The sequence below is a fragment of the Lethenteron reissneri genome, chromosome 41 (assembly GCF_015708825.2).
Source record: "Lethenteron reissneri isolate LAM-NWPU_2019-01 chromosome 41, ASM1570882v1, whole genome shotgun sequence".
Classification (NCBI taxonomy): Eukaryota; Metazoa; Chordata; class Hyperoartia; order Petromyzontiformes; family Petromyzontidae; genus Lethenteron; species Lethenteron reissneri.
The window spans coordinates 12,110,824-12,129,549 of record NC_083819.1 but is presented as its reverse complement, the minus strand read 5'-3'; the positions used below and the strand labels follow the sequence as shown (position 1 = coordinate 12,129,549).

General features: G+C 49.0%; 1 protein-coding gene across 13 annotated transcripts in view; it reads left to right on the top strand.

Moving 5' to 3' along the window:
* FUT8 (fucosyltransferase 8) overlaps positions 1 to 18,726 on the top strand; it is a 377,522-nt gene that overhangs the window by 109,943 nt on the left and 248,853 nt on the right. For 9 of the 13 annotated variants that reach the window (XM_061568642.1, XM_061568633.1, XM_061568636.1 and 6 more), the window contains one exon: positions 10,130 to 10,191. The exons of 3 other annotated variants lie outside the window; for them this stretch is intronic. The gene's annotated coding sequence lies outside the window, so the exon portion shown is untranslated. Of the gene's footprint in view, positions 1 to 8,318; positions 8,369 to 10,129; positions 10,192 to 18,726 lie in introns of those variants that run through there. One more of the 13 variants, XM_061568645.1, reaches the window with a different exon arrangement.

The window sequence follows — 18,726 nt, the reverse complement described above, 5'->3', positions numbered from 1 at the left end:
AATACATCGTTTGTGAAGGCGTCGGATTAGCTAACGCTAAACTAAGTAAACTTTTTTTATTTTACCAGGTAAGGCCCACTGAGCTGTATAGCTCTTTTTATAAGTGATCTGGCCACAAATAATAGCTCGACAAAGTGGCCTATTGTGTGGAAATTTCTAGCAGTCAAATTCCCTAAACACGATTAATCAGGTCGCCGGACAGAATCAATACGGCGATTGGGGACATAGAATTATGCAACGCAAGAACCATGGGAAAGAAGCATAGTGTTCCCCATATATATGTTTGTGTGAATGCTGGCCAATTTCTTCTTGAGAAATGTGTTGGCTCAAGTTCGAATAATAACTGTGCCGGTGCAATCCCTGGGAAAACCTGGAATCGAATAAACCCCATGGCCTGATCCTCGACCTCGAGCGTCGGGAGCGGCAGGCGCCGGCTTCCCCTGGCGTGAGAAGCCGGATCTGGGCCGGCGCGGTGTGTTCCACAGGGGCCCAAAGGCTCAGAGGCCACCCCGAGGCCTACTGAGGGAGCCGCTGGCAATTGCTGCCACCGACCTTTGGTCTGTGTGCCCCCCGCCCCCCTCCTTTTTACCCACTGCAGACCAAAACCCAGACAGATTTCTCCGCCAGCCCAGGTCGATCATAACTGTGCACTGTCGTGATAAAGTTCAACGCAATAACGGTGCCAGATCTCGAACAAATCAATTCCCGCCACCTGAACACAGACGACACATCCCGGACACCTCTATGTATACCAATTAGTATTCTTCTCGAATTGGAATTAGTTTTCTCCGTGCGGTGGGGTTCTTCCGGAGATCTCCAAATTTTTACAAGCTAATCGAGGCTGTCCTGAGTGAAGATTTCGATGGTTATTTTTCGTAGACTTTAGTAGGCTTTCCAAAATCTCATTGTTCGGTTCCGCAAAGACCTCATCTGAGTGTGCAAACAGCCCCATTCCCCTCCCCTATAATCATCAGTCCCCATCCTCAACTTCGTGAAACTTTTAAATTCAGATGTGCGATGTAAAACATCCAACGCGTTCCTTGGAGAGTATTTGCGCATAACTAATTGGCTTTGGTGTTTCCAATGCCAATATGGGGGTGACAGGGTCAGCACGGACGAATAGCCTGGACAGCGTTGTGTGGAGTTCTTATGTTCTGCTCCTGTGATACAGAGTGTGAGTGTTGGGTGCATGTAGGCAGGTGTGGACTTTGTATATTCTCCCCTGTTCTAGCATGGGTTTTCTCCGCATTTTCTACCCATCGCCAAAAACGTACGTACGTATGTTGAACTTATTTCACACCGTACGTAACCAGCTGCTATTTGGAGGTGTGGGGGAAGGACATCAAACTAAACACACACAAAAAGTAGTTCTAAAGAAATTAGTTTTGAATATAGATGATTTAAAAGTACATAGCTTCAGTGGCTTCCTATATCAGAAGTGCATCTGAAAACGTGCAATGCAGTGTCCGCCGTCTTTGTGGTATTGACACTCACCGTTGGAACTGTCATTCGCTTTGGCCAAACATCTCAACGTAGTGAGACACCCTCCTGAAAAGAGTTGCCGGGCTCAGTGTGACTTTGCTGGGCAGGCGAGTAAGAGATGTCAACGCACTGTGATGCGCCAGCTCGCACGTACGAGCACATGCACGCGCGTTGGTGCACGCAACAGCTCGTATCAGCGAGGGGAAAAGTGGCGATACCTAGATGTAATGTGAGGATGTTTCCGGCTCACTGACGTATCACAACTCGTCATGATGATTGGCTCTGCCGGTCCTGCTTTATAACCAATGGGGGGAAGCCTGGGGGCGTGGCCCTGACGTAATGGAAAGGTGACAGCTGTAAGTAGAGGATTGGTTCTGCTGGCTTTGGCCACAGCCAATGGGGAGATGAGTCAGGGGCGTGGTCCCGGGAGCTTACGAGGGAGCCTGGAATATTCCATGGAGGCTAACCAGGATTGGTGGAAACGTACCACATGACCCGGGTATTAAATAGGGGTGGAGACTAACGACGGGTGGTCAGAACGGGAACGAACAGAGGAAGGGGGCCACGCGGGAGCGGGGCTCCGGGTTGCCACGTGGCGGTGCGTCTCTCTATCTATCCCTCTCACGCTGCCTGTCAGCAGCGTGAAGGAAAGCTGTAATACAAGTTGAATAAAAGACGGATTCCAGAAGTCGCCTCAACGACCTTTATTACACAGAGATTAAGGCGCCTAATCTATGGGTACATAGGGTGCCGTGGTGACTAGGAGATGTTAATTCACTCGCCTGGTATACAGGAGAGAGTGTGGGTTCGATCCCGACCCTGACACCTGCTGTATATTTGGAGTTTGCATTTCTCTTTCCCCGTGGTCGCGTGGATTTCTCTCCAGGTCCTCCGGTTTTTCCCCTCCATGTTTAGAATCAACATCGCACGATCAGAGTATTTTGGCTACACGAGAAGCCACTTCGTTGAGATATCATTTGTGATAGCCAGGTCGCTTCTGAAATATATATATATATGTATAGCTCAGTGGGGCCTTACCTGATAGCATACACAATAGTTTAGTTTTTAGTTGACTATATGGGTCGGTCCCTCCGTCTTCCAACCAGATGTTGGGAGCCTTGTTGAGTGACAAGGCCCTCGCACAAATGACATTTTCCACAGCCCAGCATTTGATTGATACGTACTTTTTGTGTGTGTGTCTTCACCCTAACAATTGTAACTATTGTGCGTCGCGACTGTCTGCGCTAAATCTTCGGCAATTGAGTTGTCTGATGAGAGCCCTGGCAGCGCTTCACTTCACATGTTGAGACAGCTGCTGTGTCAGCCTTTCATTAAAATGGTTTAACGCAGCAGCACTTAACCGACATGCTCTATTAAAACCTTATTTGGACGGGGAGAAATCTTGAGGAAATGATTTCCCGTGCAATATTCTGTGTAGCGGTGTAATGCCTTCATTGTGCGTTTAGTCGGTGGGCCATTCGCTGTTGTTTTGGCTTTTTTTGGCCCAAATTGTGTTCCAGTCGCGGTAATCCCGTCATATCGGCATAAGATCCCTGTTGGCATCGTGCCAGTTACCATCAGTCTGTGGGGAGACGTGCGGGGAGACGCGCGGGGGAGACGCGTCAACCAATGTACAGGGCAGTTGGTGGCAGCCACCATCCAGTAACGAAGGGGCATAGAGGAGCGACATTCGCAGCAGGCGTCGCACCCGTCAGATAAAATAGAGCCGGTTTGAACAGTGGGGAGTGTAGTCGTTTAACCCATAACACCTGGGTCTATCCCTGTGACCTCCTCATCATGGTCTTACACCGGCATCTACCCCGGCACAAGCGCCGTGGTGACTATGAGACAGTTTTCATCGCTGTGGTAACGTTACCGAATCTGGAATGGCAGCTGTTTTTCCAGCTGTTGTGTTGTGTGTGGTGCATTCCCTTTTTTGTATTGTGCAGGGTGGCGACGCAGTGACAAACACTCGTGCCTCACAGAAAAAAGCTCCTGAGTTCCATCCCCAACTCGGGCCCCTTTCTGCGTGTGGAGTTTGTATGTTTCTCTCTCTTCCCCTGTTCTGCATGGGGTTTTTTTTTCTGGGCTCTCCAGTTTTCTTCCATAGCTTAAAAAAACATACATGCAGGGAATCCTCTACTTGCAAACTTTCAGAGATACGAACAAACCTGTCCGCTTGTCCAGTTGCCTGTTCGGAACGAGAGTCGAAGTTCAACCACCGCGCAATAGATGGCGGTGGTGGCATCTAAATCTGCAGAAGGTGAAGAACCAGTGGCATCTACATCTGCAGGAACGCGAAGAACCAGTGGAATCTACATCTGCAGAACGTGAAGAACCAGTGGCATCTACATCTGCAGAAAGTGAAGAACCAGTGGCATCTACATCTCCAGTAGATTATACAACTTTTAAAGCCATTCCCCGTGTTTAGTGTACATGCTGTACAACGTGTTTGCAATCGATAGGAGTAAAGATGGATTTATGAACAAATCGACTTATGAACCGACCTCTGGAGCCGAGCGTGTTGCTAAGTAGAGGAGTCCCTGTGCAATGTTACTGGCATTGGCCAAGCATTCCAATGCTGCAAAATCACCTGGAAATTTCTCCCCCCTCCCTACGGTGAAAATCTGGCAGGACCATCCTGAAAAAGAGTTGAGACTCGGGATTTTCCGGATAATCAAGCGTAGTAGTATTAATAATAATAATACAAATGCAGGGTGGTGTGTGCAGCACGATCAAGCAACGCCACCCGCGGCGAATCGGCGATCGGCATGCGGCAAACGAAGTCCGTGGCCACCACCCGGCTCTTCGCGGCGATCGTGCATTTTACGTCCATGCCGAGGGTATTTCGCATTCAAATATTTGTCTTGGCGGGAAGCGCGGGCAGATTTGTTAGCCACGCGTAAGGCAAGTGGGATTTCTCAAAATAATTAGGATTATTGGCCTCTCCGTTGAACAGGGTGGGGGGGGTGGGTGAGTGGTGCGGGGTCAAGGATTACATGCACCATATATAGATTAATTAACCGGCATGATCTCTCTCCGTCGCGGCAAAACGGGGTTAGTGGGGATCGTGCAAACAAACTGTCCCCGCTCGCGGTGGCCCTCGCTGGACGCTGGCGTGAGTACCCCCCCTCCCCCAAGATTCTCCTCGTCCCTTCAGCTGGGCGAGGCTGTCATCGTCACCGTCACACACGCGATACGGGCGCCGCGTTCCACGTTCCCTTCGGGTCGGCTTCACCAGGCTTCCCACGGTTGGCGAGATGCTAACTACCTTACCTGGTATACAGGAGGTCGTGGGTTCGATCCCGACCCTGACACCTGCGGTATCAAATAATAAAAATAAAACATAATAAAATCTTAAGGCTAATGGTTACTCCGACTACACAATCCGCAAGGCCATCACTCCAACCGTCAAGAAGGATCCTGCTGAGGAGCCTTTCAAAACCATCACCTTACCCTACATTGCTGGGGTCACAAAAAAGATCTCCAAAATCCTGATTAAACACAAGACTCAGGTACGATTCAACACAGTACATAAAATCCGTGATCTGGTTCCGTTTGTAAAAGACGTGGTTCCAGACATACAGTACCCTGGCGTCTACAAACTAAGTTGCCTCTGTGGTAGCAGTTACATTGGAGAAACCAAACGACATGTCTCGGACCGCATCCGTGAACATAAGCTGACCTGAAACACGGTAGGACAAACACCTCAGCCGTGGCAGATCACTGTTACAATTCAGTGGGTTCACATGACATTGACTTCTCCAAGACAGAGGTTCTCTGCAAGCCATCTGGCTACCATGAGAGATTCGTTCATGAGGCGATCCACATATACAAACACAGAGACAATTTCAACCGAGAAGATGGATTCTGCCTCAGCAATCATTGGAAGGACGTAATAAACCACTTCGGATCTTAACTGATTGTTGTTCACGTTTATGGTGACTTTCAGACCGCAGTCCACTCACTGGCATTAACTGTGTATCTTGTGTTCTCCACAGGGAATGCATTATTTGCTCCGCTGCGGATCTCCTGCCACCGTTTTCCCATTCACATGTTTCATTGCTTCTACATACTATTAACATGCCCTCCCTTTGTTAATGCTACCCCCCCCTTCCCTTTGGTGCTGCTGATCCTGCATAATGCATGGGCATAATATGATTTTGAAACCCCCCCGCCCACCTCCTACGCATTTCCCATGAATATGCTAAATTCCTCTTGATATGCACATTATTTTGTTAAGGCTCTCTTCTTCTTCCACCTCCAACTCAGCTTATATATAAGCTCCTAGCTTGGCAGTGTCTCATTCTTCACCTGAAGACGGCTGCTTGCGTTGTAGCCGAAACGTCGTGAGAATTATTTGATTTTATTATGTTTTATTTTTATTATTTTATTACTTCCCTTCTACGTGACTTCACCGAAAGAACCAAGAAGATGAATCCCTGCAGTCACGAAAGCTTTAAATCGAAACCTGCGGTATATTTGGAGTTTGCGTTCTCTTTTCCCGTGGTCACGTGGATATTTCTCTGTGTCCTCCAGTTTTCCGTCCAAATTTAGAATCAACTTGCGTTCAAGAGCATTTGGTTGCTGTAAATTTCCACACGATAAGCCACTTTGCTTAGCTATCATTTGTGGCCAGGTCGCTTCTGAAGAGTGCTAGACAACTCAGTGGTCCTTACCTGGTAAAATAAAAATTAGTAGTAAACTGGGTGGTGGATTAGCCACTGGCGGGCTCGAAGGTTCCACAGCGGCAGCGATGGAGGCAATTTGTCAATTTGTCCCCCCACGTGGCTGGTCATGTTCTGCGCGGCACAAGCGCCGACCCAGTCGCGGGTCCACACTGCCCTTTGCCCGTCGTGTGAAGGCAGAGGATCCAGTCTCGAATTGCGTTGAGTTTGTAACAAAAGTGGGTGGAGTTAGAATTTGTACCGAGTGCTGCTGTCATGCTGGAGTTTGAGATGTGTGTGTGTAATGCCACAAGGGATGCTGCTACTGTGTGTGGGGTTTTTTTTATGAGTTTGCTGCAGGAATCTTCTCTTCGCTTAGCACACGTCTGCCTGGTTGGATATGGGTCCTGATAACTAGGACCCCTATCTTACAGACAGAGTCTTTGCCTATAAACATTTGGCAGTTAATCAGCCTTGATTCAAGCAAGCCTGACTTGCAGTTGAGACACCGAATGTTGAAGCTGGTCCAGAGTTTGCTTGTCTTGAACCAATACTGCTGAATTGTGCACTCCTAGAAGGCTGTGAATTTTTTTGGCCATGGATTTGAGTGAAAATTGTTTTGCTCGACTTCTAATGAGCAATGATTCATCTTCAGCCTTTGTAAATCCACTGTCTCACTGCTCTTGCTATGAGTAGGACGACTTGGTTATCTAGTTCTGGAGGAACTTCATAATATTATTTTCACCTTGAGTTAAGCCTCACTGAGTGTGAAAACTTGTTCAGGAGGGTTGTGCCACGTTATTGCAGGAGGGGGCAATGTTTGTTCCGTGGAATCCCAATTGAGAAATTGAGAATTCCCAGCTCCCGTCTGTGTGTGTTTAGCTGTGGAAGGGGACCAGAGAACCCAGAACTCAGAGTCGGGAATCTAACTCTGCTCGTCCTGTGAGGCGTTGTGCATCACCGTCGCTCCACCACCCGTCTGCCCTAGATAGTCACGAGTCGGCAAGATCTCTCGGCGATGGAAGAGAATGTTACGCTGTCCGAGTAGACTACGGAAGAGTCCTATATTCATGGACATTTATTGTGTGAATAAGATCAACTCGCAGTTTTGAAGACTACAATTGCGACGTTTGTTTTGTGTATTTCCCATTGTGCGGTGAGCAAAAAAGTGCGTTTGTTTAACACGTAGGCTCTCGCGACCAATGAGGCTCATTTTAATTCCCGGTGAAACGTCGCAGTACTCGAATTGTACACTCTCCAAACACGCCGGTGTGCTGAAGTAACTAATCGGTATGTTCTGTTTACGTGACAAACCTTACTAATTGGCTGTGTCGGGTGGTGGCGGGTTTAACGACACATTATATTTAGTCGATCTAACCCAAAAAACTATATTATGAAAAAAATTATTGGGTCAAATATTTTTTAAATAGAATAGCTGTTTCCCCTTTTTTCTCGCAACAAAACTGAAACCTTTTTTTACAAGGAATCATGTCTGCATTAACCACAATACTTGTGGTCAGAATGCAAACAAAAGACACTCTGATAATATATGCATTGTCCTTGAAACTGATTGGTCCACACCAGAGATAGTTTTTCTTTTAGCCTCATCTTAAACGGTGTTAGACCAGAGGACGCCAAAAGGCATAAGATTGTTCTTTTTACACTAAAGTGGTTTTCTTTTTCATTTATCGCTTGGAAATGTCACAAATACGTGTCCGCCAGTCACTGTAGGCCGTGCTTTCTCTGTGCAGCCAGCGACCCAGAGAGATCCCTTCCCTGTGACCCTGGCCACCCAGGCGCTAAATGGCCACGTCGCCCGCCTCCTGTTATTTATACAACAGGTAGCTAGCGTCCTGTTCTCGGTGACGCGTGCGCGCGTGTGTGTGTGTGTGCGCGTGTGTGTTGGCGTGAGCCCAGTGGCAGCGGTGTTACGTGGCCTCTGCACAAAGCCGGATATCGCGGTCATGTTATTTATTATTTTTGTTTTGGCTATCGCCATCGAACAAAGACTATCACCGCATCGCACGCTTAGTGCTGCGCTCTTCCAATATTAGGAAGCCAATGGAGCTATTGAAAATATATTTTTTTAGGATTGTTTAGTTTGTCCGTTTCTCGCACCTCCGATTCGCACGGTTGGCTACGTGCGGTGCGAAAGAAATTCAACATACGTACGAAGTCAGCGGCACACCCTTGCCAGCTACCCCTCGGTGTGCACCAGGGTAAGATTGTGTGGTGTGAAACCAGTATCTCGGTGGGCATTTGGAGCGTGCTGTACGTCTACGGTGCCTGCAGCGCAACATCTGGAATGCCCGTGAATGCTGTCATGTGAATGTTGTTGTTTGTTGTCGTCTGGGCAGCAGTGGCACAGCGGTTAGCGTGCGACCCAAGTTGCACGGCCAGTAACAAGTTTCCGAGCCGGCCCTCGACCTCCTGTTGGTCGACTCAGCCTTAAAAGGGAGACAGAGTGGCCGGTGCTGGTCGTGCAACCTCTCTGTGCGCCGTGTTTGCCTTTGTAGGTACAGGGGAGTCCGCCGATATACGTCGGGGTTAGGGACCTGGAAGTTGTGACTTATAACGAAGCGATAAATAACGCGGGATTTTCCTCCCATAAGAATGATGGGAAACACTGCCCCTGCGACGCAAAGCGGGGCAGTGTCTCCCATAAGAAACAATGGAATTAGGTAGGGGTAGGGATAGGGACCATAACTTAGGGAATGTTGTGTTTCATACCTCGCAACCACAATATTATTGTACATGTACAGAAAACCTGCACTATAATGTACAACACAATGTAAACGTTTATAACCAGGTTCAAGAACCTTTAAACAGCATTTATACCTATCAAACATTCCACTGAAAACAATTTTTATGAGTATTTAGAAGAATCCCTGTACACTTTAAAAGTTTTCCTTTTTTTAATGCGACACGTATTTGTGACATTTCCAAGCTATGAATGAAAAAGAAAACCATTTTAGTGTAAAAAGCGCAAGCTCAAGCGGCATTTAAAAAATATTTTACCTTAGCCTATCATTTTTACGATCTTATCTTGCGGAGTGGATGAGTTGTGCTTGCTTTGGAGGTGTTGGGAAGGGGATTAAACACCTGTCTGGAAACGTTTCTGCAGCGTCTACTTCAGCACTGGCCGACTTTCCTCTTATGTTTACGTTCTTTAAACTTTATCGTGCCTGAAATCTGTAGAACCGTCAACGCGCGACCTTGAATGGTTTCTCTTTCGCTGCCTCCTTCCTCTCCCAACTCGATTTTCAGGCTTAGGGCCTTCTCCTGAATGAGATGCTAAGCTGATCGGCGTGTTCTTCTTGTGCAGATCCTCGATCCGTAAAGGCCAGGAAATCGTTCCACTTTTTCCGTGACCACACTTCGTGCTTGAAAGCACGCTTGGCTTTAATTTACAATTCATCAGCGTTCTTCACTGTCATACGCACACTCAAATTGCGCCCAATATCAGCCGCGCGTTCACGTTCTCTCCTTCACTTTCTCACTTTCATTTTAACATGGAGCGTGATACTACCGCGCTTTTTCTTACGCTCACCACCTGCACCGTCACTAAGCACGACGCTTGCTACTCATTGTTGAAGGGTTGCGACGATTTTCTGCGATGACGTCGACAAGCCGATTACAATGAGCACTCGCTACGCAGCATGTGAGAGAGGACACGATGGGACTGAGAAGGTGGCGGCGCATGCGACAAAGAGGAGTTGCACAGTCCGGCTGAACCGAGTCGAAAACGCCGTAACGACGTGTGAGTGCGGGGGACATTTTACGTTGGGTTCCTCAAAAAGTCAGCGACGTGAGTGCGAAACAACGTCGATAAACAACGTCTATAAACAATGTCTATATATCGAGGCGACGTACATCGGGAGGGACCCCTCCCCCTGGACTTAGAAATGGAACTTACTCTCAACAGTCCGTTAAGGCCTTTAATGGAGGATCATAGTCTTTGTTTTTGTGTTGCACCGCAGGTTCGTGTCGAGGGGATTCCTTTTCAAGCCGCCCGGCTGTGCTGTTCCCCGTGGTGTCGCGGGTATGTACAGGAGTCGCATGCGGTCTCCTCCGTTGCCCTGCTTACACGAGTCACAGAATCCACAGGTCCCAGAACTTTTCTGTTATTTCATGGAGAGCATAATTTAGTAGGTTCACTGTTGGCGCCGTTGTTATGGCGCAAGGCTACCACCACAAGGGCTGTGTTGCACGCAGGCCTCTGCGGAAGTTTTGCAACACGGGGCGATTTACGCGTCATCCCAATTGAGTCATTTGCGGGCCATTTTTCGAATTTGGCAAATTTGGGCCGCGATGCCCGGCATCTGTAACGTCCAGTTGGAAGCAGACGGCTCGTACGTAGTATCTTACAGTTGATGCGCAACCGCATCCATGACGGGGTCGGCTGCCAGATTCGGACCGCGAGCCTTCGCAACGCAAGCGGCAAACGCACGAGCACCGGGCTGCGTGGCAGCAATAACAATGTCCGTCTCCCCTCCACTCTGCTTTACCCACCAATATTTTACCCTGCTCTACATACAATGCCTGCGCGAGTCGTACCGTGTGAGTGTTGTGCGTGTACACCCTGTGTGTACACTGCGTGCCGTGATGGTGAAGTTTTACTCTTGGAGCCCACGCTCCCCCCGTTGTAGCGGTGCCATGCCGTGTGAGCTGCGGCGCTCGCCCTGCTTGCCCCCCCCTCTGCCCGCCTATCCCGAGCCCGGGGGAGGTGGCCGAGCGCGCCTTGCGCACGGACGCCGCGGGTGGCACAGCTGATGAGCTGCTTGCCGTCGCGGTGTCATCGCCACAAATGGGGGAACGCCTCTGCAGGATTATTGACGATGTCTCATTCGGATGACTCCACTCCAAGAGACGTTGGAGTGTGTAGATTTCTCGTTGCATGCTTAGATGGATTTCCTACAAGGACAGAATGCCCTCCATTCACAATAAACCACTCCTGTAGCCATCATTGTTCATGTTGTAGATTAAAAGTCAAAAGTGATTTTCTGCTGAAATGAATATTGAGGCGGTGCTCGTTTCTAGTTTACAGGCCTGAGCCAGTGATGGAAATTCCACGTTCCTATGGCACGGGCAGGCATATCCATAAGAAGACCAATAATGATGATGATGATTACAGCTCATAACGGGCCTTTTTATAAAATCATCTCAAGGCGCTTAAGTGACACTCATTTGATCGACCCTGGAGCGATGATGGCCGAGCCAACCGCCAAACTAGAATTGAACTTGCGACCTTTCGATCGCAAGCCACTTGCGACCACCGCCGCGCCACCTGGCCCGGTTATTGTCGACTCGTCATTGCGGAGAGGTTTCGTTGGTTGGCGCAAGTGCTGTAAGCGAGCACCTATGAAGGCCTGCACGGCACACGAGGGGGTCGGTGGCCAGCACCACGCCCGGCCTCCTTTGTCTCCCCAGTAGCGATGTTTACACACCGCCCAGGACCGGTCCAGATAATTGTCACCGGCTTTGGCCGTGAGCGGGAATCGAACTCGGCCCACGGGTTTGTAGCGTAGCACGCTAACCTCTACACTTGGCACTCCCCACCATATACACGCAAGCACATGAACTCGCCCGCGCTCACTTATACGGCGTAAATTTCTCTAATGAAGATCGCGCCTCGTCAAACACCCGCTAATCAACGACATCCGCTAATAAACACAGCAGCGGTTCGCGTGGCCCCAACTCGGTGCCTCACGCTCGTAGCTGCCACGCGGGGTGTTGGGGTCATCACGAGGGTCGCGTGGCTGTGGCGTCGCGCTCACCGGCAGCACCAAAGCACTGTCCACCGTGCACCGTGCACCGCCCCCCCCTTTTTGCAGCGCTTTAGTAATACAGTCCCCAGTAAGTGTTCATGCAGAATGCTGCACACTGGAAATGTGCGCTCTGTCCCATAAATTATCCAAAAAATTATTATGCAATCACATTACACGCTTTTTCAAAGGTTAAAGCGTCTGAATTTAAAGCTGTTCTACCCGTAAGAGGTAATTTTGCAAGATCGGCATACGGGAATATATTACGCCACATTTCTGTATGGGTTTTGGGATTAAGGTCACCGTGTCTTGTATTTTTATTGAATATGACAAATCGACTGAATATTAATCGTAATCCAACATTTAAACACGAAGCATTTATGACCTTTGATGCCACGTAGCTTAATAGATTTGCGGTGTGCTCTACATGTTATCCTACATGCGAAACATAATCTCTGTCGGCGCGCGGTGCCGTTAATCCACGGCGCGTGCGTGGCGTTTTACTTGATGCCAACTGAGGCGGTGGGTCGCGGGAGTCGTTTGGTCCCCGCTTGTCTCACGCAGCAACCCCCCCGCCCGTCATGAGACCAATCGTGACCAGGCGTGCCAGCGTGCTCGGTGTGTGCGCCCAAACAACAGGCACAGCCTGTGGAAACCCGTGCGGGGAAACCGGCACACGCACGCGAGTGTGTGTGTGTGTAGAAGTGTGTGTGTGTGTAGAAGTGTGTGTGTGTGTGTAGAAGTGTGTGTGTGTGTGTAGAAGTGTGTGTGTGTGTGTAGAAGTGTGTGTGTGTGTGTAGAAGTGAGTGTGTAGAAGTGTGTGTGTGTGTGTAGAAGTGTGTGTGTGTAGAAGTGTGTGTGTGTGTAGAAGTGTGTGTGTGTAGAAGTGTGTGTGTGTGTGTGTAGAAGTGTGTGTGTGTGTGTGTAGAAGTGTGTGTGTGTAGAAGTGTGTGTGTGTGTAGAAGTGTGTGTGGGTAGAAGTGTGTGTGGGTAGAAGTGTGTGTGGGTAGAAGTGTGTGGTAGAAGGTGTGTGTGTGTAGAAGTGTGTGTGGGTAGAAGTGTGTGTGTGTGTGTAGAAGTGTGTGTGTGGTAGAAGTGTGTGTGTGTAGAAGTGTGTGTGTGGTAGAAGTGTGTGTGTGTGTGTAGAAGTGTGTGTGTGTGTAGAAGTGTGTGTGTGTGTAGAAGTGTGTGTGTGTGTGTGTAGAAGTGTGGTGTGTGTGTAGAAGTGTGTGTGTGTGTGTAGAAGTGTGTGTGTGTGGTGTAGAAGTGTGGTGTGTGTGTGTAGAAGTGTGTGTGTGTGTGTGTAGAAGTGTGTGTGTGTGTAGAAATGTGTGTTGTGTGTAGAAGGTGTGTGTGTAGAAGTGTGTGTGTGTGTGTGTAGAAGTGTGTGTGTGTGTGTAGAAGTGTGTGTGTGTGTGTGTAGAAGTGTGTGTGTGTGTGTGTAGAAGTGTGTGTGTGTGTAGAAGTGTGTGTGTGTAGAAGTGTGTGTGTGTAGAAGTGTGTGTGTGTGTGTAGAAGTGTGTGTGTGTGTGTGTAGAAGTGTGTGTGTGTGTGTAGAAGTGTGTGTGTGTGTGTAGAAGTGTGTGTGTGTGGTAGAAGTGTGTGTGGTGTGTAGAAGTGTGTGTGTGTGTAGAAGTGTGTGTGTGTGTGTGTAGAAGTGTGTGTGTGTGTGTAGAAGTGTGTGTGTGTGTAGAAGTGTGTGTGTGTGTGTAGAAGTGTGTGTGTGTAGAAGTGTGTGTGTGTGTAGAAGTGTGTGTGTGTGTAGAAGTGTGTGTGTAGAAGTGTGTGTGTGTAGAAGTGTGTGTGTGTGTAGAAGTGTGTGTGTGTAGAAGTGTGTGTGGGTAGAAGTGTGTGTGGGTAAAAGTGTGTGTGGGTAGAAGTGTGTGTGTAGAAGTGTGTGTGGGTAGAAGTGAGTGTGTAGAAGTGTGTGTGTGTAGAAGTGTGTGTGGGTAGAAGTGAGTGTGGTAGAAGTGTGTGTGGGTAGAAGTGTGTGTGGGTAGAAGTGTGTGTGTGTAGAAGTGTGTGTGGGTAGAAGTGAGTGTGTAGAAGTGTGTGTGTGTGTAGAAGTGTGTGTGGGTAGAAGTGAGTGTGTAGAAGTGTGTGTGTGTAGAAGTGTGTGTGTGTAGAAGTGTGTGTGTGTGTGTGTAGAAGTGTGTGTGTGTGTGTGTAGAAGTGTGTGTGGGTAGAAGTGTGTGTGGGTAGAAGTGTGTGTGGGTAGAAGTGTGTGTGGGTAGAAGTGTGTGTGGGTAAAAGTGTGTGTGTGTAGAAGTGTGTGTGGGTAGAAGTGAGTGTGTAGAAGTGTGTGTGTGTAGAAGTGTGTTTGGGTAGAAGTGTGTGTGGGTAGAAGTGTGTGTGTGTAGATGTGTGTGTGGGTAGAAGTGTGTGTGTGTAGAAGTGTTTGTGGGTAGAAGTGTGTGTGTGTAGAAGTGTGTGTGTGTGTGTGTAGAAGTGTGTGTGGGTAGAAGTGTGTGTGTGTAGAAGTGTGTGTGGGTAGAAGTGTGTGTGGGTAGAAGTGTGTGTGTGTAGAAGTGTGTGTGTGTGGGAAGTGGTAGTTTAGCGGTTAGCGCTACGCTGCGCTACGAACCCGGCGGCCCGAATTTGATTCCCGCTCACGGCCAACACCGGTGACGATTATCTGAACCGGTCCTGGGCCTCCCCTAGATCGACTCGGCATCAAATGAGTATCTGGTGCTATGTGTAAATATCGCCACTGGGGAGACAAAGGCGGCCGGGCGTGGTGCTGTCCACCCACCCCCTCGTGCGTCGTGCTGGCCTTCATAGTTACTCGCTAACGGCACTTGACTCAACGTTAAGGGGACACGGGGGGGTCTTTGTCACCTCGGTTGTCCTTATTCCTAATTGAGCTACGTGGTATCAACCACAAGATGACGAGTTGCATCGTTGTGGAGATTATCAAGTCAGTCACTTCACAGACATACGCCTCCTTGCCATATTTGTCTCACCGCATTTTTTTTTTACATCCCATCGGCCGCACGGCATTCCTTCAGGGAGTTGGCTGCTTTGTTTTAAAACCAATAGCCGCTGAAACAATTTCCTCAAACACGCTGGCTGACAAACACTCGCTCCCGACGAGTGCTGCTACACTCGTGTACGCGAGCCGTGACAGGACGCGTGCGCATGGACGGAGATGTGGACATCCTCAGCCAGTTGTTGAGGCACATTAACTTGATTGCTGTTCAAGGAGGCGGCTTTAGAGGATACGTGCGCACGACTATTTGAACAGAATTTCGATTTAAAGCTTTCGTGACTGCAGGGATTCATCTTCTTGGTTCTTTCGGTAAAGTCACGTAGAAGGGAAGTAATAAAATAATAAAAATAAAACATAATAAAACAATTCTCACGACGTTTCGGCCACAACGCAAGCAGCCGTCCTCAGGTGAAAACCAGGTCCGTCGAGGCGACAGAGTCTGAATGAGACTCTGTCGCCTCGACGGACCTGGTTTTCACCTGAGGACGGCTGCTTGCGTTGTGGCCGAAACGTCGTGAGAATTGTTTTATTATGTTTTATTTTTATTATTTGAACAGAGTTTGGCTTGCACGCAGAACACGCTTGGAGAAGCACACTTAGAACACACAACTCGCCAATTTGAACTTCAAAGCGGCAAGAGTTACTTTAAGACTTGTACCAAAGTCATGCATTTTGTTATGACTTGTAATTACCGAAGTGTATTCACCCGACGCCCATGGTAGCATAGCGTACTTCAAAGACATCGGAGTACAGAGTTCTTAAGGTTTCAGTTAATCACAAAGCTTTTTTTCACGAATGTCAATGTTATTCCCATTAATATAAATTAAAGATACATTGCAAACACTCGTTGGAAATGTTCGAATTGGAACGTGGGACTCGTAAGACGCGAGGTGATGCTCCGCACCGCTGACGAAGGCCGTCGAAGACACGCGGCATCGTGGTGATGGTGGGCATCCTGGGCCTTGTGATTTCGATGTGGCCAGCGTGTGGAATACTACATGACACAAGATGCCAGGTTGCCCAGACTCTTGGCTTGGGCGGATAACAAATTGCCGCGTACGGATCGCGTCTCGGTCTAGCGAGATTGGAGCCTCGCTTTGTCGGTTACAAACAGCACGCAGTAAACATCGCGTGGTCATCACATGCGAAGGTTGCCGTGTTTACTTTGCGTGCTGGCACGCAGTCTATCGTCGATCGTTCATCAATGTGATGAAGGCACAGAATTTAATTTTTATCATGGGACCTTTTTTTCCAGTATCAAAGTATGACAAATAAGACGAGGTTTTACCCATTCAGGAGGTGTTCAGATGTTCAAAGACCAAATAGAAACTTGATGCAAGGAATCAAGTCTGCATTAAACACACGTACTTGTGGTGAACATGCAAACAAACATGCTCTGATCATAATTTATGGGCATTGCCTTTGAAACTGATTGGCCTACACCAGAGACAGCCTCTTTAAGGCCCAGTCTCACCACCAGTGTCAGACCAGAGAACACTAAAAGGCGATCAGCTCTAGATGCTCTGATAGTGGCATTGTCTTTGTGCTGTTCGCCTTGTGGCGTTGTTCTCTGCTCTGACACTGGTGGTGAGACTGGGCCCTAAAGAGGCTGTCTCTGGTGTAGCCCAATCAGTTTCAAAGGCAATGCCCATATATTATTATCAGAGCATGTTTGATTGCATGTTCACCACAAGTACGTGTGGTTAATGCAGACTTGAATCCTTGAAAAAGGTTTCCATTTGGTGTTTGAACATCTTAACACCTCCTGTGTTATTGCCAGAAAGGGTAAAACCTCTTGTTATTTTTCACACGCATTTTTTGATAACAAAAAAAAACCAAACACATTTGTGCAGTAGGATTATGCTCGCGTAACAGGTATTGTCTATTATACAATAGCATTATCACCCCGACTGAATGGTAATGCACTGGAAACTTACTTTACAATGTAGGTCTTGTTGCTGGTGTCTTGTGTGTTTGAAGGAGTTATATTTAATTTTCACCCCTGCGGTTCGCAAATATTTGAGCTGGGTTGCTTGTGACCCGTTCATTATAGGTTGAATACCCCCCCCTCCCCCAGTCCACATATCATATCGTCACACATCTACCCAGCCTATCATCACATTCATCATCATCACCTCATCCGCCTCCACGTATGGTTCATTCCAGGAGGTGCCCTCTCCATTATTAGAGGGAAAGTATGAAGTGAATGAGTGAATGAGTGAATGAGTGAGTGTTTCATGCCAGCATTCTCGGCCCAATCACAACCTTTCCCAATTAATGAATGTGGCGGGGGTCCATTGCGTGGGGCTAGGCATAATTAATTAAAACTTTAAACTATTTTTATTTTACCAGGTAAGGCCTACTGAACTATGCAGCTCTTTTTTTCAGAAGTGACCTGGTGACAAATGACAGCTCGGAGAAGTGGCCTATCGTGTGGATATTTATAGCAGTCAAATTAAATGCTCTAAACGCGTGATGTTGATTCTACATAACGAGGGGAAAACCGGAGGACCCGGAGAAAAGTCCACGCGATCACGGGGCGTACACACAAACTTAAAATACAGAGCAAGCGTTAGGGTCGTGATCAAATCCACAACATCCTGTATACCAGGTGAGGTAGTTAACATCTTGCCACCGAATGAATGAATCTGGAGGGTGGGCGGGGCTTTGGCATAATTCATGAATGGGGAGTGGTGGGGGGGGTGGGTGAGCAGCAGCAGGGGCTGAGCAGCTGTGGCAGCGCAGAGGCTCCAGTTCATCGGCCCTTCATGCCATGCCTACTCTACATGAGCAAAGAGGCCATTGCCGTTGATCTCCTGTTCACGGCTCTGAGCCCTCGGTGGAAATTCCACATCCCTATGGTAAGGATGAGTCTGTCCTTAGGACAACCCCTCTTGACTTCACCACAAAAGTGGCACCAATACTTTCTCCCCGAGAGGGACGACGGGCCGAGTGAACCCCCGACCAGGGTCTGAACTCTCGACTCTCCGCCTGCGAGCCGCTCGCTTTACCGCGGAGCCACCCGGCTGGTTTCCATGCCTACGCTGCCGCCCAACTGTGTGGTGGTGGTGGTGTCGTGGGAAAACCACTCCGAGAATATCCAGGCTGACTGTGTTGACCTCTTCCATCGCACAAAGCTGACACCGCCAATATGCTCGGCCTCGACATGAGAAATGTCAGGACCCAACAGACCAAGGGCGAGGTGCTCCACACTGTGTTCCACACTCTGCTCCACGCTCTGCTCCACGCTCTGCCCCACGCTCTGCTCCATGCTCTGCTCCACACTGTGTTCCACGCTCTGCTCCACGCTCTGCTCCATGCTCTGCTCCATGCTCTGCTCCACACTGTGTTCCACGCTCTGCTCCACGCTCTGCCCCACGCTCTGCTCCACACTGTGTTCCACGCTCTGCCCCACGCTCTGCTCCACGCTGCTCCACGCTCTGCTCCACGCTCTGCTCCACGCTCTGCTCCACGCTCTGCTTCACGCTCTGCTTCACGCTCTGCTCCACGCTCTGCTCCATGCTCTGCTCCACACTGTGTTCCACGCTCTGCTCCACGCTCTGCTCCATGCTCTGCTCCACGCTCTGCTCCACGCTCTGCTCCACGCTCTGCTCCACGCTCTGCCCCACGCTCTGCTCCACGCTCTGCTCCACGCTCTGCTCCACACTGTGTTCCACGCTCTGCTCCACGCTCTGCTCCACGCTCTGCTCCACGCTCTGCTCCACACTGTGTTCCACGCTCTGCCCCACGCTCTGCTCCACGCTCTGCTCCACGCTCTGCCCCACGCTCTGCCCCACGTTCTGCCCCACGCTCTGCCCCACGC